At 34.7% G+C, this 24,613-nt stretch overlaps 1 protein-coding gene across 3 annotated transcripts in view; it reads left to right on the top strand.

Moving 5' to 3' along the window:
* The window catches only part of THSD7A (thrombospondin type 1 domain containing 7A), a 446,361-nt gene that overhangs the window by 75,509 nt on the left and 346,239 nt on the right, over window positions 1-24,613 (top strand). The gene's annotated exons all lie outside the window — the stretch shown is intronic.

Here is a 24,613-nt window from a genome sequence, read left to right as displayed (position 1 = left end):
ATGCTATACAGTGTCATGCCATGCCAATCTAGTCTGTATTAAATGTCTGATAATTGGTTTACATTCCAACTGGTTTTGTGAGAAAGAATGTGGTAGGTGCCATCAAAAGTTAGCAATATGGGCAAATTTTATTTAATGATGGGATAGTCTATCATTAATTAATTTTACCTAAAAATTGAAATTTTAAAAATCAAGACCCTTATAATTCTTTATAGAAGCTTGAATATCACATAAAATAGGAAATAAGTGCTTTTCAAAGCGATCCCTAAGCACAATGTAGAGGTATTGGTTGGTGGCCATAGCATAGGACTGGGCAGACAGATCTCTGTTTATTAACACAACTATGAGTGTTTTATAGGAGATAGTAAGTGAGTTTTCACATCACTTTGTACTTAGCCTTAATGTGACCACATTTGTAGTTTGTCTCTAGAGTGAAATGACAGTTTACAAGAGGAACTATATCCCCAAGAAAACACGTTATATATTAAGAGGAATATATTAAAACGCAGTAACTGGAAATAAAATTAGAAACAAGAATGGATAGTATTAGATTACAAAAGGGACTGTAATATTTATTCTTATTATTTGATATTCTCAAAGAAATATTTCTCTCCATTGAACTCAGACCAAAATTGATGAGCTACTTAAAGAACATGCAGAATATAAATTTGATCTCTCAAACAGAGATGAATATCCCCAGTGGATGATAAATTTATTTACACTTGCTATAAATTTCAGGTCTAAGAGATAAGGAAATACAGTACTGGTAAAACTAGGTTCACTGTTACATTCTGAACACCTTAACTATTTATTATTGAGCTGCCTTGTAAAGACAACAAAAGTCAATAAAGCATTGCTACATATTTCGTCTATTAGGGCTATAAAATATCTATGCTTTCATAAATGTTAATGAAAGAGAATAGGTAAACAAGAGTCACTGACTATAAATTAGAGTTTGGAAAGGCAATAATACGTAGCACAGTATTTTAAATCCTAAAACTTCTTGATCTTTCTCTTTGAATACAGCATAAGGCTACCTTGATATAGCTGATTTCTTTAATAACGGAAAGGAGTCAGGGCTCCTGATTGCAAAGGCACACTTTTAACTTTAATGGTTAATATTCTTGAAGAATTATATTAGAAAGTAGCAGTTGGTATTGTGAACCTTAATGAACAAAATCATAGTGACACAAAGACAGCCATTAATTAAGTATGAATTACTGTTTTAAAGCACTTGGCTATGGAAGGAGAAATGACACCTTTGAATGAATAGCTTTCTCTGTCTGATCTGACCTCCTCCCCCTTAGATGTGAAGGTGATAAATCACGAAGTGCAGCAACAGCAGGGATTCTTATTAATAGCAACATCCAAGTCTTATGGCAGTCACTTGGAGTGCCAGTGACAGGCACAGAGGTTTTCCTTTTCAGCTGAAAGGATGTGAATTTTCTATGAGAATTGCTTAGAAGTGGCTATAGAATTTCTGTGTTGTGCATCCGACTTCATCTACTGCATAATATAGGAGTTCTTTGAATGTGTGCTATCAATACATCAAGCTGTTATCACAACAATTTTAATTGAGAATTTGATATTATTAGAGTAGATACATTCCTTGAAGCAAAGAAATAAGTATTCAATTTATTTCACTTTAATGAAAATAAAATTAAAGCAGTGAGCAAGGGATCTGATTTTACTAATTTAATAACTTGAAAGAGGAATCAAATTTTTAAATGACAACATAAAACAGAAATTGGATTTAATGATTTCTCCTTCCCCACCGTAATAATTACAAAGATTATGGAATCTTATCATTTCTTTTTAAATTAAATACGTATTTTCAGCTTATCTTAAATTAACTTGTTTCTATACTACCTCTAAACTTGATAGCTTCTTCTGAAAATCATAACCAGATGATAAGCAGGAAGCAGTGAGGTTCAATTTGATTTAACAAATTTTCAGTACTCTGAAAGTTAAAACTTACTTGAAGGAATAGAAGGAATGTGAATTTAGGAAGCCTGGGTTTAAGTCCCAGATTAAGCCTTATGCGGTTTTGGGCAAAATTACTTATCCTTGAGACTTCGAGCTACCATCTATAAAACAAAAATTACCATGCTAGCATTATCTAAAGTATGGAATTTTTTGGTGAGTACCAGGTGAAATGATGTATGCACAGGAGCTTTGGAAATGGTAAATTTGTATATAGTTTGGTGGTAATATGAGAACTTTCTTCAACTGTATTCTTTATTTCTGTCATCACTGTAGTTATTAATAATTGTTTTACGTAGATACTACATATCTATCTTTACATTTTCCTTTTGCCTTCTTAGAGGTGTTAGCTTTATAATTTAAAAATATTTACTATCTCAGATTTACTTTAACCAATATATACTCACAGGTTGTAAGTTTAATGAAGTGGAATATTTTATGTCCACTTTTCTATCCAATATTTTATCTATTATAAAGATAATATACATTAGAAAACTTGATTGAACAATCACTCTTGAGTTTATTTCCCATATTCATTATTTTCAACATATGTATAGTGTAAGTATCTCTACAAGATTAATTATAAAGTGTATTTCAATATCTTACTGATGAGGGAGAGTATGGGCACAGGATAATGAATAAACTTTCACTCAGAACTTGGCATGGCATGAATGTTTTAGATGAAGAGACATCTGTGTTCTCTTTGCTTAAGCAGGGAAGAACTTTCCTGCTAGAAGTTAATTAACATAGGATGTCCTATAAAAATACTGAATCACTATGTTATATACCTGAAACCAATATAAAGTAAATCAACTATACTTCAATTAAAAAAAATAGTCTTTTTCTGTAATTGCAATGTATACATGTAAGGATAACCTGACCCCCTTGCTGTACAGTGGGAAAATAAAAAAAAAAAAAAAAAAGTCTTTCCTATGTGAAAGCACATAGCAGGGTAATCTTACAGAGAAAAAAATAAACATCTTATACATCAGGAGGAAAAGCTATGATACATCCTCCTCATGCTTGTACCTAATGTCTCTCACCTTCCATTCTAGGGCCTCAGGGAAGCCATTGAGGTGTGAGATACATGAGATCCATGCAGGCACCATCTGGAGTTGTAGAGCAATTAATATTCCAGGTTGAGTCTTTGACCATTAAGAAAACAGAGCACGTGGACAGACTTTGCTCTTTCCCTTCCTTAGGACAGATTGTCTTGAGATAGAGGCACTCCTGTGGTCTTTTAAATGTTTGTCTTCAAAACCGAGCAATCCATTGTTTGCGATACCAAACCCTGGCCAGCATTGTAATGCACTCTGCCTTGGTTTTTTCCTTCTCTCTCTCAGCTACCATTTCCTCCATTCTCTTTCTTTGGAAGTGTACTTCCTAACACAAGAGAAACATACATTTTTGCTCTTCCTCTACTTTCTGGGAGAACCAAGCTAAGACAGGAAGAAGAGAAGTAAAAAGATCAGTTGGGAAGATAGTGAAGTAGTCCAGGCAAGAGATGGTGGTTGCTTGAAATGTAGTGTTTGCTAATGTCTGGTAATCAAGAATGTGATTTAATCAAATATATTCATTTATATTTCCTCTTTCTTCGTCACCATACTACCTACCTGATGTTTTTTTTGTTTTTTTTTTTTTACCTGCAAGAATGAAATGCTCTCTTAAATGGTTTTATTCTGATGTCTTTCCCCTACTCCAGCAACTTTTTCATATTTCTATGTCATTCCATTGCTTAAAGGCATTTGTCCTTCAGTTTATCACCATATTAAGTTTTAAGTCTTTCATTTGCGTTTCAAGCCCTTCCATTTATTGGTCTCATTAAAGCTATCCAAATTTATGTCATGTTTCTTGAAACATAATCTCCTTATTATTCAACATATATTCTTATTCCTAGGATTTTTCTTATGTTGTTACCTTCTCCATAGCCAAATTATGTTAGTTCAACAAGATTCACTTCCTTTATGAAGCATATATCATTTTTTAACCTGGGAACCAAGTAATAATAATAGTGGGTCCAAAACCATATATGTGGTTTACATATATTATTTTTATGAATATTATTCCTCTCAGAATCCTATGATGTACCAATTAATTTTATATAACTTGACTGTTGACACTGTAACACATTACCAGAATATCAGTGGCTTAAACTAACACAAATTTATAATCTTACAGTTCTCAAAGTCAGAAGCCTGAAAAGGGTCTTATTATGCTACAGTCAAGATGAGACATCAAGACTTTGTTCATCCTTGAGGGCCCATGAAAAACACACTTCTTTGCCTTTTCCAGCTTCTAGGGTCCACCTGCACTCTTTAGCTGATTACCCTTCCTTTTAAAAAATCAGCATAGTATCTTCATACCTCTCTCTCTGACTTAGCTCTTCTTTTCCATCTCTATTTTAAAGATCCTTGTCATGCCATCAGACCCACCTAGGTATTCCTATTTTAAGGAATAAAATATGAATCCTTGTCATTATATCAGGCCCACCTAGGTATTCCTATTTTAAGACTCCAGGGCAGTCTCCCTATTTTAAGATGAACTGATGAGCAGCCTCATTCCCTCTTACCATGTAAGGCAAGATATTCACAGGTTCTGGGAATTGGATCAGGGCCATTTTCAGGGGGCCCTTGTTATGCCTACCAAAGATATCCTCACTATTTCACAGTGAGGACTCTGAGGCACAAAGAAGTTAAGGAACTTGGCAAAGATCACAAAGCTAGGTAGTGGTCATGAGTTCAAACACATACAACCTTAATCACTAAGTCACACTGCCATCTCTAAAGAAGAGAAAGGTATTGCTAGTACTATATTGTATTCTTTTGATCATACTGGGTTAACAAGTGTTTGATGAGATGCTTTTTTATTATGTATATCTGAAAATAATATGCTTAGTGGGGTTATGGATGTAATGTTAATTGAACTTATCCAGCAGGCAAGAAACTGGGAGTCTAACAAAGGAGATGAAACATAACAAATTATATATATATATATATGTATATATATATATATATATATATAAAATCTATATATCACCATAGGTGAAATACATTTAAAGTGCTACAAGCATTCAGAAGAATGAGGAGGAAGTCATGGCATTTAGTGTATTTTTCCACCTTCATTGCTGCCATCTTGATGAATCATGGCATATATATATATATATATATTTTTTTTTTCTTTTTAGGGCCACACCTGCAGCATATGGAAGTTCCCAGACCAAGGGGCCTGAGCCATTTCTGCAGCCGACACCACAGCTCATGGCAATGCCCCATCCTTAACCCACTGAGTGAGGCTGGATATTGAACCCTCATCCTCATAGACCTTAGTCAGGTTCATTAACCGCTGAGCCATAAAGGGAACCTCTTCTTTAATTGTCCGTTTACTACTAAGTACAGTCATACTCAATACAGGCTGAACTTATTAGTACAATATCTTTGAAAATCATGATGCTTCCTACTTGAGAAGTCTGAAATTACTTTTAAGTGTTTTTATATGTGATAATCTCCTGAATAACTTATATTTAATTTTTAAAAATTGAAGTATAGTTGAGTTCCCTCATGGTGCAGTACATTAAGGATCTGGCATTGCCACTGCAGCAGCCCTGGTCATTGCTTTGGTGCATGTTCATTCTCTGGCCTGGGAACTTCCACATGCCAAAGATGTAGCCAGAAAAAATTGAAGTATATTTTATTTGCAATATTATATTAGTTTTGGGTGTACAGCATAGTGATTCAGTATTTTCACAGATTATATTCTGTTAAAAGTTATTATAATAAAATGACTATAATTTCCTGTGTTATACAATATATCCTTGTCACTTATCCATTACATTGTAGTTTGTCTCTCTTAATTCCATACTCCTGTTGTGCCCTTCTGTCCCTTTCTTTTCACAGTGGTAACCACTAGTTTGTTCTCTATTTGTGAGTTTATTTCTGTTTTGCTATATACATTTGTTTTGCTTTTTAGATTCCGCATTTAAATGGCATCATACCTATTTGTCTTTCCCTCGTCTGATTTATTTCACTAAGCATGATATTCTCTAGGTACATTCACATAGCTGCAAATGGAAGGATTTAACTCTTGTGGCTGAGTAATATTCCTTCTGGTGTGTGTGCGTGTGTGCATGCATGCGAGTGTGTGTGTGTGTACCACTTCTTCTTTATCCATTGTCTATTGATGAACCCTTGGGTTACTTCCCTATCTTGGCTTTTGTAAATAGTGCTATTATGAATACTGAAGTACATGTATCCTTTTGAATTAGTGTTTTTTTTCCCCAGTATATACTTGGGAATGGAATTGCTGGGTCAAATAATAGTTCTCTTTTGTTTTTTGAGAAGCCTCCATTCTTTGTCCACCATTGCTGCACCAATTGATATCACCACCAACATAAGATGGTTCTCTTTTTTTACATCATTGCCAACATTTGTTATTTACATTCTTTTTGATTTCTTCATCAACCCATTGGTTTATTAATAGCTTGTTGTTTAGCATGCAAGTGTTTGTTCTTTTCCCATTTTAATTTTCTTTCTGTAATTGATTTCTAGTTTCATACTGTTGTAGTCCGAAAAAAAAAAAAATGCTTAATCTAACCTTTTAAATTTGTTGAAACTTGTTTTGTGGCCTCATTTGTGATCTAACTTGGTTAATGTTCCATGTGCACTTGAAAAGAATGTGTATTCTTCTGTTTTTTAATCAGATGTCCTATAGATATCCATTAAGTGTAATTGGTCTACTGTGTCATTTAAGACCACAGTTTCCTTATTGATTTTCTGTCTGAATGATCTGTACATTGATATTAGTGGGGTGTTAAAGTCTCCTACTATTATTGTGTGATTGTCATTTTTTCCTTTTCTGTCTATTTGTATTTGCTGTATATATTTGGGTGCTCTTGTATTGTACATACATGTTAATGAGTATAATGTCCTCTTCTTGTATTGATCTTTTTTTTCATTGTATAATGCTTTTCTTTGTCTTTTCTTAGAACCTTTTTGAAAAGTTTATTTTGTCTGAGTATTGCTCCCTCCACTTTCTTATTTTTATTTGCATAAAATATCTTTTTCTGTCTCACTTTGTCTGCATGCCTTTAGCCCTGACATGAGTCTATTTTAGGCAGCAGGTTAAAAGTTTTTTTTTTGTTTGTTTTTTTTTTTTTTAAATCCAACCAGCTGCTCTTTGTCTTTGGATCAGAGCATTTAGTCCATTGACATTTAACATATGAAGTACATCAATAGGTATGTACTGCCATTTTATTACTTGTTTTCTGGTTGTTTTTGAAGTTCTTCCCTGTTGATTTCTTCTTTTTGTTTCTTCCATCATGTTTTGGTGATATTAAGTAGTAGTATGCTTGTATTTTTTTATTTTTACTTTTGATGTATCTTTTGTAAGTTTTTGATTTGTGGGTACCATAGGGTTTGTATCCCCATGTTGACCTATAACTATATTTTGCCTTTTAAATTCAAACACATTCTAAAACATCTACATGTTTTAATCCTCTCCACTGCATTTTGTTTTTGATACCATGTTTTACATTTTGTGCTTTTTCCTTAACAGTTTATTATAGTTTATTATTATAAGAGTATAGGTTATTTTTACATTTTTTTGTTTTTTAATCTGCATATTAGCTTATTTAAGTAATGCTCAGAACTTCTTATATATCTATCTTTCCTAGTGGGACTTTCTCTTTCCTGTAGATTCTTATTTTTTTTCCATTTAGAGAAGACCCTTCCACATTTCTTGTAGGTTTAGTATCGATGAATTCTTTTAGTTTTTGCCTATCTGAGAAGTCGTTTATCTTTCCTTCTATTCTAAATGATAATCTTTCTGAGTAGTGTATCATAGGTTGCAGGTTTTTCCCGTTTGGCACTTTGAATATATCATGTCACTTCCTTCTGGCCTTCAAAGTTTATGCAGAGAAATCAATAGATAGCCCTATGGGAATTCCCTCACACATGAATTTTTTTTTTCTCTTGCTGCCTTTAAAATTCTCTCTGTATCTTTGATTTTTCCCATTTTGATTATGTTACGTTTTGGTGTGGGTCTCTTTGGGTTCATCTTGTTTGAGACCCTCAGTGTTTTCTGTACCTGGATATCTATTTCCTTCTTCAGATTTGGAAAGTTTTCAGTCATAATTTCCTCAAATATATTTTCAATCCCCCTCTATCTCTCATCTCCTTCTGGCACACATGTAATATGAATGTTGGTATGCCTAATGTTACCTTAGTGGTTTCTTAAACTTTATTTATTTATTTGGACCACATGTGTGACATATAGAAGTTACCAGGCTAGGGGTCTAATTAGAGCTGTAGCTGCCAGCCTATGCCACAGCTACAGCAATGCCAGATCCAACATACACCACAGCTTATGGCATGTCGGATCCTTAACCCACTGAGTAGGGCCAGGGATCTAACCTTCATCCTCATGGATACCAGTTGGGTTCATTATCACAGAATCACAGTGGGAATTCCTAATTTGTTTTTTCTCTTGCTTTTCTGATTGGGTGATTTCCACTATTTCTGTCTTCCATATCCCTTTTGTGTTCTTCTCTATCACTTAGTCATCTCCCCATTCCCCACTTAGGCTGTCTGGATTTAGTGCTACACTGTGACTTGGAGTGAGTTGGACCAAAACATTTGCTTGGCTAGGGCTGGGGTATTTGCCAGGGTGGTCACAGGAAACCCAGAAGCCGCTACAGCAGTATTCTCTCCACCTTCTCTTCCTGGCCTCTGGGTCAGGCCAGCATACACACTCCTCTCAAGCTTAATTCAAGCTTTCCACAGCCCTCCTAGTAGTCACAATGGTCCTCTAACCAGCCATCTCCCCCATGGGGGCTCACCTCCCCCATGTAGGACCCCAGGACTGGGGAGCTCAATCTGTGGTTCTCACCACTCACTCTGCAGAGTATCTTTACACTTCTGTGTTCTCCCTTTTGCTTGAGTACACTCCCAGAGACACAGACTGCATTCCAACTGCCTTCCTTTCCTTCCTTCTTATCTGGTTATGTGTGGGTACTCTTTAGAGCCTTGGTTGTACCAGGGTACTTCTGCCAGTTTCCTGTTACTTTTCAGTGAGTATTATTCCACATGTGCATGTATTTTTGATGTGTTTGTGGGGGAAGATGAGCTCCACGTCCTCTTACTCTGCCATCTGGATAAATCTCCTTTAATACTTTTTATTTTTAAATGTAGTTTTTAATTTATACATAGAAAATGATGAAAGGATAATCATCATCTGGCCCAAATATCCTAGGGATAGCTATTCCTTTGGAAATACAGTAGACTTGGTGTAAAGCTCTAATTTCATGTTCTCTGAAAGATTATATCCTCCTCCATGATTTGTAACTTCCTCACCTCAGGTTTCCCTATGCTCCGGACTCATCTGTGCACAGAATGATACCTTTACCAGATTTGCTGGAGAATATTCTCTGATGGAAAATACTGAATTATGTAGTAAATTGAGCCTTAGGACATCTGGGGAAAGGGCACGGGCAAGGAATCAGCTGGTCTTGCATGGCCCTTAGCCTTCTCCATATTCTTCCCTTCACACAGCCCACCAGTTGGTCACCCCCAGACACATACACACTTATGTAGAACCCAAAAGAAGTGCCGTGAAATCCATTCCCTACCATCACACATAAAAAAGTTTCTTTCTGCAGAAGCAGATACTCTTCTCAATCCAATCTGACTTTCCCAGTGTTCTCACATTCTGGCACATAAAATGTGCCATTATGTTATGCAAGATGACATAAATGCCAGTATCTTTCTTTGAAGGTCAGGAATGCTTTTTTTTCATCATTTAGTTTTTCTTAGTTTTCCATTTGTATATATGAGTATTGCAGGTATACTTAGCACTTTTCTTTTGAGTATCAAGAAAAAAAATGGTGGCTTTCCTTTATGATTTTGATATCAAAAGAATAAAAACATCATTTAGAGCTTTCTTACTGTGTCCTTAAAATAGCTTTGAAAGGCCTAGATATTATGAAAGATGAAGAAATTTGCTCTCCTCTCATATGGACCTAGTTATTATTAATCATTATTCTTCTAATGCAGAATATCTTAGATGCATCTGTGACTTTAGCCAAGTGATATTTCTATTTACGTCAAGTAAATATAAAAGAATCTTTAGAAAATAATTTAGTCTGTGTCTATAAACACTGTATTTGGTGCTTCTTTGCCTTGATATTACTTTGAAAACTTAGTTGTAAATTAGGTATATTAAAAAAGCATTGTTGAAATTTAAGCATTATGTATTTACCATATATTGAAAATATTTAAAACTTAATATATTTAAGTCCGTTTATTTTAACACTTGAAACAATATACTGCCATTTGAGTACAAGAAACTAGGTCGCATTGGTTCCATTTTCTGGTTGTATATTTTCCATTTTAATGAAGAATATTTTTATGTATATGTCCATTTTTACCTTCATAGCTGAAAATGTCCAAACAAGATATTTACATTTATAAACAAAGGACTTAGCAGGTTTGATCCCTGGCCTCATTCCGTGGGTTTAGGATCCTGCATTGCTGTAAGCTGTGATGTAGGTCATAGATGTGGTTTGGATCTGGTGTTGCCATAGCTGTGGTGGTATAGCTCTCAGCTGCAACTTAGGTTCTACCCCTAGCCCAGGAACTTCTGTGTATTGCAGGTGCAGCCATAAAAATATAAGTAGATAAATAAATAAATAAATAAAGCACTTGGCTTTGCCTTCCCATGATTCACAATTATCATTATCCATCCAAAAATAAATACCAACAAGTTTACCATCATATTATATACTCTTTTAACTTTTGTCTCTTACAAATCAGATGAAACAAAAAGTAATTTTGAGACTAAATACATTAAATTGTACTGAGAGTCAATAAATTACAGTACATTGTTTCCTCCTACTCTTTAATATATTGAAACACAGGGCTTTGTTTTTTTCTTTCACTTTTTTAGCTCTGCATCTGTGGCCTATGGAAGTTCCCAGGCTAGGGGTTGAGTTACCAGCCTACACCACAGCCACAGCAACACGGGATCTGAGCTGCATCGGAGACCTACACCACAGCTTTGAACCTGCATTCTCATGGATACTGGTTGGATTCATTTCTGCTGTGCCACAATGGCAACTCCCAGCTTTAGTCTTTTAAGCAATAAAGATCATTAACAAGAAAATTTTAAAAATGACTATAAAATCAGCTAAAATATGCCTTGTCAGAAAATGGAGGTTTACTCAACTACTGTCTCCCTCTTTTCACACTCGCATGTTTTGCAGGAAACATGATGAGTGCTGTGTTATGCCCTGTGTGGAATCAAAATTTTATTAAATTGAAATTTTCATCCTTGGGAGCAATTTTCTTTCTGAGGAAGTTTACATTCTACAAAAGAATATAGTGTGGACACAAAGAGTCATAATGTAAGAAATGTCATTATCAATGCTCTGAGATATAAGACAAAACAATATTATAGGTTTTCAAGAGCAGGGTCATAGAGATAATATATAAGGGTGTCTTAAAGGAAGAAATCCTTAGTTTTCAGCTTATATAGATCTGTTTCTAATTCTTCTTATTCAGGTCACATATCTTTCTCAACCGTGTTGTACCCTCAGCACTGACCTAGTAAAAGTCTCACTGCTTCAGACCTCGACTGCCCACACTATGTTTAAAACAGGTATCATGTACTGCAAGACACTTTTCTTCCCAGTTCCGTTCAGCATTACTTCAGCCAGATCACCTCCATAACTGCTTCCCTCCACCTCCAAACACTTAACATGAAAATTATATAGAAGCAGATAAAGCAAGTAGAGGCTCCTGAAATTCGAGTATTTCTGAGCACATGTATCATTGGTTTTGATCATTAAATGTCATTTAAGAACATGAAGATGTATTAGTCAGTATATATAAGTCAAGATGTGGTTTCTAACTTCTGGAGCTATCAAGTAAAAATTCAACAGTGGAGATAACATGGCTGATATTTACATAACATGAAGTGAAGTAATTCACACTTATAGTGCATGGATATGCCATTTCTGTTTTTAAGTTTCTTCTGTATGTACTAGTCCTATAGGAAGCACCAGTTCCCTGAGGGGATTTTTTTTTTTTTTAAGAGGACAAAACCAAGCAGGAAAGGAAATTGCCTTGTTAAGAACATGAGATGGGATTGGTTTGTTGGTTGGTGACAGTAGAATTGTCATCAGAAATTGTTGGTGATTTTTCTCATACAAGCATGTTTAGTAACAATTACGGCTAATTAACACTAGCCAGTCCTTCTTGGATATTTATGTTCAAGGGCTTATGTTTACTAAAAGTTCACAGTGGTAAAAGGTAGTTCAATGTGGCTAAATATGTTCAGGGTCATCCCAGTGTACAGGTGTCTTTGAAATGACATTCTTTGAAGGCATTTAAAAAAAAAATCTTTGTGAGGAGTATAAGTTACAAACTTTGAATACAAACTTCGAAAATAATCCATCTGAAGAAATAGGCTTTCAACCATGGTTCATATGCCCTCACCTCCTTTTGATAATCTTACAGTAAGGTCACTTCCATAGGCCTCTTACATGTACTTTCAAAGCCATAAAGATAATTAACTTTATATCCAAGTTTAGATGATGTTCTTTAGGTGAAATTGAAGATACATTTACTGTTGTTGTTTCATACATAACTGAAAGGTCTTCACTACATGAGTAAATGTCTTGTGTTTTATACATAAACTGTATACTATAGGTACAATATAAAATATCTTTGACTTTAAAATGTGCCAAAAATATTTTGAAAGACCAAAGGACATTGATGGATAAGCTTAGAAGAATAATCTCTATCGGGTTAAGCTCATGAATAAGAATTAATTTCATGTTTAACATGTCTTCACTCACTTTTTGCTTTATGTTCTGCAGTATGCCACATGGTTGACTGCCCTTGGGTTTCACAATTTTATATTTCTAAATTGTGATTTACCTGTTTATATTTTAGGATTATGCATTATAATACTTGAAGCAATACATGGTCAATTTTCAAACTCTTACTATAGAGGTATTACCAAAGGAAGTTGCATGAATTTTTATTGAAATAAAAATGTGTTTATGTTTTAAAAGAACAAATAGGTGCCCATGTGTTTGATGCTCAATAAAAAACACCCTTTCTTTTTTGTAGATGAAATCATATCTTTACAGTGAAGACTTTTCTCCAGAGAGTCACTTTAAAAAATCCTTAGGTAACAAATGGCATTTTTCCTAATAGTAGTATAATTGTGAAAATATGCACTTATTAGTTTTGCTAAAATGCCTGGAAAATGTGGTAACATAGCATAAACATTAGTGTATCATGGATTCTAAAACTAAAAGAGGCTAGACTTAGGGTGCTATTACTTGTGATAATGATTAGGAGGATCAAGTACAGAAGACTTTTTTGAAGCAGAGTAAGAGAAGGCTGTATGTCATAATTCCGATTCTGTCAGCAAGATTTCTCTGTTTCCACAAGCACAAATTAGATTATTTTGCAAAGGTTGTCTGAGATGTAGCCTGTAGCTTGATTTCCTCTGTCATTTCAACCATATTACATTTCAGCTTTAGAGATGGATTGATGTCTTTGTGGCTCATTGCTTGTATTATTTATTTAGATCAGGCAATTGAACTTACTCTACAAATGAAATAAAGTTGACTACAATGAAATAGTAAAAGGAAAAATGATCTTGAAATAAAAGAAGTAGACCAGTTTTGGAACTCAAACAATTGAGTAAGAATTCACCATAAATAGTCATTTCTATAAATAGCTCTAAGGCATCATAGAAGTAGTTAGAACTCCTAATTTTGTGAGTTATACATAAACATATGAATTATACGTAGCAGATGAATCTTTCCTAAATTAATAAGACTGTGTTAAGAAACATCTATTCTCTGTCAACAGCCTGCTAAGTACTCTCAGGAATGCACAGTAATTGGAGGTTATCTCCCCTCAAAGAAGTTCAAACCTCATAGATACAATGCTTATTTTTTTTTTGAAAAGTAACAATAATTAAATAGGAAAATGCATCATTGTGTATAATAGAGTAACCATGTAATACAATATGACAGTGTATATAGCACAAGACAAATTATCTGTATAGGGAATAAATATTATAGGATTTCAGGGAAAAAATAGATCCATGAATTAGAAAGCAATAAGGTTAAATATGACTGTCTTGAAGGGAATTAATTAGATTTCAGAGAGGCCTAAGAGACCATTTTTAAGAATACAATAGTCAAAGCAAATTACAAAGTGAGACCATGTATGTATGGTATGTCCTAGGAAAGGTGGAGAGGCTGTATTAACAGAAGTATAGAGTGGGGGTTGGGGGTAGGGAAAAGAAATGTGAATGAAAACGTCACCTGAGATTACCTTATGGAAGGGGAGGGCAAATGGGTCCATGATGGGAGAAAGAGCCGAGAAGCCATTGGTGGATTGAGAGAATCTCAGGGATTTCAAGCGAAGTATAGGGTATTCTTCCTATGGGAAAAGCAATATTCAGTGAAAGTGTGGCCAGCAGGCTACAAGAGATGAATATTCATCCAAAGGTAAAGGAACTGAACATGAGTTATAACTACTCACCAGTGTACAGGAGGAGAAACATTTACTTAGATGCGATGTTTGGGTTAGGAGCGATGTTTGGGTGAGGAGGATAAGTTGTGGAGAGAAGCATTCTGCATTTAGTTCTTTTGAACCAAAAATGAGGAACTGGGAAAACTAAAATGTAGGAGTTATTAAACAGTAACTTTGAAATATTTATTTCACAGTAAAATATATTATAATGCACTATATAATAACACTTTATATTTTAAAACAATCATTTTTGTAAGACAAAAATATAAATTAAAAGGAGGGGAAAGGGAGATTAAGGAATCTAGAGTACATTTGATCTCCTCCAACCTCATGGTTCCTAGTCAGATTCATTTCTGCTATGACACGACAGGAATTCCCCAACTTATTTCTTGCATTACATTGTCCAGGAAGGATGCAATGAAAGAAATTGACATGTGTTATGTTCTGGTAATCTTGCTCTAGAATCTGTTTCATCAGTGGTACCCTAGCAGACAGTGGTCTCTCAGCACAGAAACACCACTTTTGTTCAATGTCACCCACCAGGCATATCTTCCTCCATACAGCTTTTTATTTACTATATCAAATTATATTATTCGCAAGACACGATAGAAACTTTTATATTTTTATTCCACTGCACGCAACCTCCCAAGATTACATAATTTTACACACCTCTTCTTTCAACTCATTAGCAGTGATTTCTGTGTGATTCTCTCCAAAAGTTTAGCAAAAACAAAGGAATTCATTTCAGTTGTCACCATATTGTTACCATGTATAATTTCTTTTTTCTTTTCTTTTCTTTTTTTTTTTTTTTTTTTTTTGTCTTTTTGCCTTTTCAAGGGCTGCTCCTGCGGCATATGGAGGTTCCCAGGATAGGGGTCTAATTGGAGCTGTAGCTGCCTGCCCATGGCAGAGTTAGAGCAACTCGGAGTCTGAGCCACATCTGCGACCTACACCACAGCTCACAGCAATGCTGGATCCTTAACCCACTGAGTGAGGCCAGGGATTGAACCCTCATTCTCATGGATACTAGTTGGATTTATTTCTGCTGTGCCACGAAGGGTACTCCCTCAGTTTTTCTTTTTTAAGATTTGTATTGAAACACAGCTAACTTAGGAATTCCCACTGCGGCTCAGTGATAACAAACCCGACTAGGATCCATGAGGATGTGGGTTCCATCCCTGGCCTTTTTCAGTGGGTTAAGGATCTGGTGTTGCTGTGAGCTGTGGTGTAGGTCACAGATGTGGCTCAGATCTAGCGTTGCTCTGACTGTGGTGTAGGCTGGCAGCTGGAGCTCCAATTCGATCCCTAGACTGGGAACTTCATATGCTGCAATGCAGCCCTAAAAAGACCAAAAAAAAAAAAAAAGGAAATATTGCCTATTTACAATGTTGTATTAGTTTCACATTTACAGCAAAGTGATTCAATTATATGTATACATATATTCTTTTTTTAAAGTTTACTTTTATTATAGGTTATTTATTTTAAGATATTGAGTATAGTTCCCTGTGCTATACAGTAGCTTCTTGTTGGTCACCTACTTACATATAGTAGGGTATATATTTTGACCTCAGACTCCTAATTCATCTCTCCCCTTCCCTGACTTCCCCTTGGCAACCACAAGTCTGATGTCTCTCTCTGTGAATCTGTTTATGTTTTGTAAATAAGTTAATTTATAACCTTTTTTTAAATTACACATATAAGTGATACATTTGCCTTTGGCTTACTTCACTTAGTATAATAATCATGAGTTCCATCCATATTGCTGCAAATGTCATTATTTTACTCTTTTTGTGGCTGAGTAATGTTCATATATAGATACCACATCGTCTTTATCTGTTCATCTTTTGATGAACACTTAGGTAGCTTCTATGTCTTGACTATTGTAAGCTGTACTGCAGTGAACATTAGGGTACATGTATCTTTTCATGTTATAGTTTTCTGCAGATATATGCCCAGGAATGGGATTGCAGGATCACATGGTAACTCTATTTGTAGGTTTGCTTGTTTTGTTTTGTTTTTTGTTTTTGTCTTTTTAGGGCCACACCCATGGCATATGGAGGTTCCCAGGCTAGGGGTCCAACCAAAGCTGTAGCTACTGGCCTACACCATAGCCAGAGCAATGTGGAATCTGAGCCATGTCTGCAACCTACACAGCAGCTCATGGCAATGCCAGATCCTTCACCCACTGAGCAAGGTCAGGGATTGAACCTGCATCCTCAGGGATGCTAGTCAGATTCGTTTCCACTGAGCCATGACGGGAACTCCTATCTGTAGTTTTTTTTAAGTAACCACCATACTGTTCTCCAAAACAGTATGGAACTGGTACAAACACAGAAATATAGATCAGTGGAACAGGATAAAAAGTACAGAAATAAGCCCACACACCTATGGTCAATTAATTTACAACAAAGGCGGCAAGGATAGTCACTGGAGAAAAGACAGTCTTCATTATAGGTAGTGCTGGCAAAACTGGATAGCTTCATTTCGAAGAATGAGATTAGAACATTCCCTAACAACATACGCACAAATAAACCCAATATGGATTAAAGGTATAAAAATAAAACCAGATACTATAAAACTCCTAGAGGAAAGCATAGGCAGATGCTTTTTGATATAAATTACAGCAGTATCTTTTTGGATCTGTCTCCTAGAATAATGGAAGCAAAACCAAAAATAAACAAATAGGACCTAATTAAACTTAAAAGCTTTTACACAGCAAAGTAAACCATAAATAAAGCGAACAGACAACCACAGAATGGGAGAAAATATTTGCAAACAATGTGACCTACCAGGGATTAGTCTCCAAATTATACAAACGGCTTATGCAGTTCAGTATATTTAAAATAATCAAAAAATGGGCAGAAGATGTAGACATTTCTCTAAGGAAGACATGCACAGAGCCAAAAGGCCCTTGAAAAGATGCTCAGCATCACTAATAAGTAGAAATGAAAATCAAAACTTCAATGAGATATCATCTCATATCAGTCAGAATGTCCATCATTAAAAAGTCTACAAATAATAAGTGCTGGAGAGGGTGTGGAGAAAAACCAACCCTCCTGTTGGTCGGTTTCTTATCAGATATGACTAGGTTGTCATTGTTTCTACCCCTCTGAAAAAGAGTTTGTAATAAAAAAAGAAGAATCAGCTTTGCCAGTTTCTTGTTCTTATGTTTGCATAATTTGCCCTATCTTTATTTTCATGTTAATACTTCCATACCATAAATTTATTTTGGCATATTTAATTTATTCTACTCAAAATTATATAATCCTTCAATCTTCATATGAATGTACAAAGAAGCTAGTGTACATTAAACTAGTACATTACAATGTATATTAAACTAGTGAAAATGGAAGATTGTATGTTTTTACTTGATCCAATGTTGACCTCCTTTCAGAATAGCATATGTATCCAATGGACTAAGTAAAGCAATAGTATTGATTTGTTCATTAAATATTAGCAATGTTTAATGTGTCTTATTTTATAGATAAAAATATATGAGTAAAATTAACAAAACACCTGGAGAACTTTTTATAGATTCTGATTAAGTAGGCTCCAGATGACTCAGGCTTCTGGTCCCTGGACCACACTTAGAGTAACAAGATTTTACAGCATTTCAGTGCATCTTCTCACAAACACCATCAGAGGCTTGTTTCCAGTTTGAAGACAGCTATAGACAGTGGGTTGTCATTTAAGGGTTTTCTAAGAGACAAAATCAAGTTTATTCTAAGGACCAAAGAAAGAATCCAATTAGTAAGGTGTTACAGTAGTGAAGTAAAAAGAGTTAGCATTATTAATAGAAATAGAAAATAATAGATTTATCCTAAAGGATAAATAAAAAAAATCTTATTGATATTGGAATATCTTTAAGTATTATTTTGAGATGCTCTTCTGTCATTTATTTAAAACACTAGAGGAGGTGGCTAAGACGTAGTGAACCTGATTAGTGTCCATAAGGACACGGGTTCGATCCCTGGCCTTGCTCAGTGGGTTAAGGATCTGGCATTGCCATGAGCTGTGGTGTAGGTCACAGATGTGGCTCAAATCTGGTGTTGCTGTGGCTGTGGCATAGATTAGCAGCTACAGCTCTGATTCAACCCCTAGCCTTGGAACTTCCATATGCCCCGCTGACACCCCTAAAAAGCAAGAAAAATTAATAAATCAGTACACATATTAAATCTTCTAAGTAAACTATAAAAGGATAAAAAACATAATATATATTTCACTTTTAAAAAAATGAAAACTTCATTGGTTTTCCACATTTGCATACTGTGCTTAGTTGGTAATAGTATATATCAATTATTTCAACATTTTTTTTTCCTGAAATAAATGTAGAGAAAGAGCAATGAAGGTATTTCTTATAATAGGTGTTTATATAGATGATATATTTATTAACTTACTCCACCACTGGATCATTGTTTTGAATTATTGTTTCCCCTTATTATGAGTCTTATCACTTTGAGATTCCATTCCCTTTTGGTAGGGTGAAAGTAAACAAGAAGATTGTTGCAATTAGAAAAAATAAGGGCCTAGAAAAGAAGAAAGTCAGCTAAAGAAGGAAAGATGGGAAGGGGATGAATGAGGAATTCAAGAGAGTTGAAAGTGAATATCTGGTGATATTGGTAACAATCTCAGCAACTGAATTTCACAAATATGTATCCATTGCCTGCAGTGTTCCTGGTAAAATGGCAGAATATAGTCATTTGCAGCCTACATTTTCGTTAGAAAGATAATACCTATAATGTGATATAATGTCAGCACTGGGGTCTCAAGATTACATTCAGAAATAATTTGGTTGCCTCCGAAGGAAGCATCAGAACCCCTGCCATCCAGCCAGTGGTTTCTATATTGCATAGTTCTTGCCAGAACTCCAGCAGCCTTGTTAAGAGCTATGCCCCAAATCTCTGGTTTTCATTATGAGACAGACTGGGATGGATATGAGAAATTATTCTTAGATGACTGAAAAGGTAATCTAGAAAACATGAGACCCACTAGGCATGAGGCATTTATGTTTTATGATTCCCAAGTCAGTGTTATTTCTTCAGACTATGGAAGATGATGTAAGGGGAAAATAAGTTAATTTCAGCACTGCTCATACACTGGTCAGAATTCATATGGTGCTCACAGATAAAATAGCCAATGTGGAAAAAATATCGGTCCAAATTGTATTTCTGCTTGATTCAGGTGTGCCATGAGGGAGTCACAATCCATTTAGAATATCAGCACAGTCATTGTCCACTTCAATCAATTTAATGCAAAGAGGGAAAAGGGAATCATTAGGGTACAAAAAAAAAAAATCAATTCTGGGCATCTGTCTGTATGCAGACCTCAGGCCAAAACAGATTGAGTACCGAAAAGTAGACAAAAGGGAAATCCCACATTTCATTGTGCAATTCTTTGGTGCTGCTTCTATTACGTGACTAATGAACCTTTCATTTTGAATCATTGTTTTACAGCTGCACCTAATCATTACTTCTAAGACCTAAAACTATGATGTGTGGCAGAAGCTTTAGATGAGGTGAGGCATGATGGATTGTCATTGTCAAATTATTAATAGAAAGGTTGATTTCATATTAGAAATATAAAATATATTTTATTCACATCTCCCTTTTGCACTCTGATTCCACCTGCCAAAATGGAGTGAATCATTCAAGACTTGCACAACTTTGCCAAACGATGTAGGGCATTTGGCAGTACATATATTGAATTCCACTTCAGTTCTTATAAAAAATGCTTCACATCGTTGTGTTTCTCTATAAAGCACAGTCTTCTTCTAAATACTGTTAGTAATATTTTTCTAAATAATGTTAGTAATGATCACACCACAGTGTGATAACCACAATGAAAGAAGAACAGTTCAGTGTTTCTGATGAAAATTGTTGCTGTTGAAACATTAAGATTTTTATGTCGCTTTCAGTATATTTTCACTATAAATGTATTATAAAATTTAATATTGTAACACTAGTAAATTATTCTCTTTTATAGATGGAAAAAACAGAGACTCACAGAAGATAAAATAATTTGTTAATGACTCTTAAGCACATAATTTTGAACCTATAGTTTGAATCAAACTGTGAATCTAAACTAGCACTCTTTATAATTAGGACTTGGAGATTTGCACTGAAAGTCACACAAATACTTGTAGATGTTTATGTAAATATAGTGTGAATATTCATAATTATGCACATATATAAATGGTAAATAACATGAACATTACCACATACATAAATAAAAGTCTGTTTCAAATATGTGAAATAGTTTATTTTAAAAACGAACCACATGAAAAATAGAAATAGGACTTCCTGTCATGGTTCAGTGGAAACGAATCTGACTAGTATCCGTGAGTACACAGGTTCAATCCCTGGCCGCGATCAGATCAGCAGGTTAAGAATCTGGCATTGCAGTGAACTGTTGTGCAAATCACAGATGCTGCTCGGAGCCAGTGTTGCTGTGGCTATGGCGTAGGGTAGCAGCTGAGGCTTCAATTCAGCTCCTAGCCTGGGAACTTCCATGTGCCACAGCTGTGGCCATAAAAAGCAAAAAAACAAAAAAGAAGAAAGAAATAATTTTCCATTTTTATATGGCCCTATTGACGTTTCACTTTCCAGTCTAGATTCTAAATTAATGTAAAATAACATAATGAGAAAGTAGTAAATCTTAGTAAATCCACTGCCATTCAAAGTCAAACAGGCTAAAAGTCTTTCATAGATACATCAACAAAATCGTTCCAAAAAACAATATAACTGAAAATGTTTGGAACAAATTTCATAGAAACTGTATACAATACTTAAGCAAGCTCAGTTCCTCTATTTAAGTTTCTGGTAAGAACATCTCAGGTTTATAAACTCAATCCTATTTATAAACTCAATCCTATTAATCCTATTTCACTACATGTGTAAGCAAGTTAATAAGTGTTATCAGGCATCCCTGAGAGTTAGAAAGCAGGATTTATTTTTAATTAATGTTTCTTTAAGTTAAAACTTGAGCATTTTGTTATAAAAGTACAAAGGATTGACTTTAAAACTTAATGTCTAGTTTAAAAATATTGTTATTTTTCAGTGAATCATGTTTGAGTAGGATTTTTAATTTTACCCCAAAAAGTCAATTAAATGGCTTTTCTGTTATTTTGTTGCTCTTAATTTTGAGGAGTTTCTTGTTTCTTTAATTTATGCATTGTCCTTGTGATAGTTCTTACACCAAAAGGTGGTATTTAGGGATTCCAAAAAAATATGTTTTCCTGATTTGATTTGAGAGAAACTTCTCAACATTTACTTTTTTGATTACTGTACTTACAGCTTACATAGCAGACTTGATCAGTACTTTTTAGCTGTTACATGTAACTTATGCATATGCATCTCCTTATGTTCATGCACTGATTTGTTGGATATTCAGATATATATAGTAGTGGTCTTAAAACAGTTTTATGTAACAAAAATTTTTTCCCTTTTAAAAACTCAGTTTCCTCAAGTGCCCGAAGGTTGAAAATAATTTTTAATCAACCAAAATTTAGGCTTAAATAATACATTGTTATGGTGGGTAAAAATACATGTATACACATACATGTATATACATATTATAGAAATACACATATTTCTTTTTATTTAATTAAAGTTTTGCCTAGGTTTTTTTTTTTCCACAGTGATATTCCATATAAGCCATTGTAAGCAATAAAATCAGCATAGAGTATTGTTGTAATACCACAGAGTTAGATTAGAGGAGAATTACTTGAAAAGGTTTAATAAAGACATGCTTCTGTTGCATGTGCCAAAAATGGAGCTATCCTGTCTTGACTGCCAGAAGACTTTTCACAGTATTGAATTCTATACTGGAAATCATAGTTTGGCTGTAGAACAGCATTTAATCTAATATTCTGAATAATCACACACTGAATTAGGTGACAACCCCCTTCTATGTATTTAAGAAAAACAAACAAACAAAAAACCCTTGGTGTCATCTATGACCCCTCTCTTATACTCATATCCCACAATTAATCCATTAGCAAGATGTATGGGCTCAATTTTCAGAATGTGTCCCACTCCTGTAGTACATGACCACTTTCACTCCTACTATTTTGATTCAAACCATCATCTCTTGTCAGGATTATTGCATAGCTTCTTCCTAACTAGTCTTCCTGATTTCACCCTTGCTGCTTTGGAGTCTATTCTCAGTTCAGCAGCTAGAGTACATACAACCCTCTAAGAGCTTTCCATTTCATTCAGAGTAAAATCCAAAGTCTTTCCAATGTCCTGTATGGTCTGGGCCAATTACCTTTTATCTGACCTTATTTTACACTAATCTTTGCCTTACTCATTCTGCTCCCGCCCTACTGATCTTCTTGTTATGATCAAAACACACTGGTCATGCTTTTACCTCAGATCCTTTGAACTTGCTCTTCTCTCTGCTGAAATGCTCTTTTCCCACAGAGATACAAGGCCAGTTCTCTTATCTTCCTTCATCTTCACTCGGAGGAAAACCTCTGGTCATAGCTCCAAATAAAAATGCAAAGCTAGTCAACCAACCAACAAATAACAGTGACATTTCCAGTTTGCTTCATCTGCTTTATTTGTCTTCTTAGTACTTATTATTATCTAACATACTATCTAATTTACTCATTTATTAGTTTATTTTTCTTTCTCCTTAACTAGTGCCAAGCTCTGTAAGGTTGGGGACTTTTTTCTTTCCTTTATTGCCACATGCAGCATACCTTAAACAGTGCCTGAAACCTACTATGTAATCAGTCAGTATTTGTTGAAATAATGTTTTTATTTTGAGTAGTTCACAAGGATGGAAAATAAACATGTTTTATTGTTGCATTTGTTTATACATAATCAAAAATGTTACCAGGATATTTTGGAGAGGTGATAAAAAATAACAGTTTGGATCAGAAGAAAGGTTTGACTTATGTAAAACATTTTAAAGACATATTTTGTTTCTCTGAACCAGTATTTTAAATTCAGATTATTTGTATATCCAAATACCAAACAAATATCAGCTCAAAGTTTTCAAAATCTTGTGAAAGAAGCACATCTTTGTGTCTGACATAAAGAAATAAAGGAAAAAAGAGAAAGAGGTGTGCTATTTGGAGAGGAAAATTAGCAATAAGACAAATAAATTAATTCTACGACTTTGGGAAAATAATTGACCTTTTTCTGCATCAAATCTTTCACACTTGTAAGTAACAGTGTTGAAATAGATTACTTCTTGGATTCCCCCATAGCTTGAAGATCTTTTATTAATGTATGTGGAATATAAATCCATTCTGTGTGTATGCATGATTTAAGGAAGAAGTATTAACACCTCACACACTGTTTTATAAAAAAAAAAAATATTTGTTGAATTTCTATTGTATGTGAACTGAGAGTTGTGAAGAAAATTTTTGATGACAGGTGTGTTATCTGGCTTTAGTGAGTTTACAGTTTGACAAAGAAGACAAAATAGTACAAAAAAAAGTGTATAAATAAACCTGATCAGTGATGTTTTGAAAGCATACAGTGCCATGGTAGCCAGAGGAAGACCTAATTAACTGGCCTGTGAGGGACAAGTAAGGCTTTTTGGGACAATAGGTAATTTAAGCCACGAGTGTAAATAAGAGCACAAACTAAGCAGGCAAAGAAGACAGGAAGGTTTTCAAGGAGGAAAGAGCATATTAAAGGATCTTAGGGACCAAAAATAGTAAGAGTCCACTATGTATGGAGCACAGAGAGACTCCAAGTGACATTGAAGAGGTAGAATGGAGTGAGATATTGGAAGGCCTGGAATAGTATATGAATATTGCACTTTTACCAAAGATCATTGTGGGAACATTGAAGGGTTTAAAATAAAAATACAAAAATCAGTTTTTCAGTTAAGAAAGATCAGTGGGGCTGCAACTTGGAGAATGAATTAAAGAGGAGGAAGACTAGGTAAACAGAGGAGTTTGCAAACCCTGTCGGTAATCCAAGTGCGACATGCCTGTGGCTCCTTCAGGGGAGAGCAATGGGAACGGACAGATGTGGCCTAATTCAGGGTTCTTTAGGACTATTTGAGAAAAAGCAGATTTTGAGAATAAGATTAGTTTTGTACTTGTTGATTGTAGAGGTAGT

The sequence above is a fragment of the Sus scrofa genome, chromosome 9, assembly GCF_000003025.6.
Source record: "Sus scrofa isolate TJ Tabasco breed Duroc chromosome 9, Sscrofa11.1, whole genome shotgun sequence".
NCBI classification, from domain to species: domain Eukaryota; kingdom Metazoa; phylum Chordata; class Mammalia; order Artiodactyla; family Suidae; genus Sus; species Sus scrofa.
Note: the sequence above shows the minus strand (reverse complement) of the source record. Positions and strands in the feature narration are given on the sequence as shown.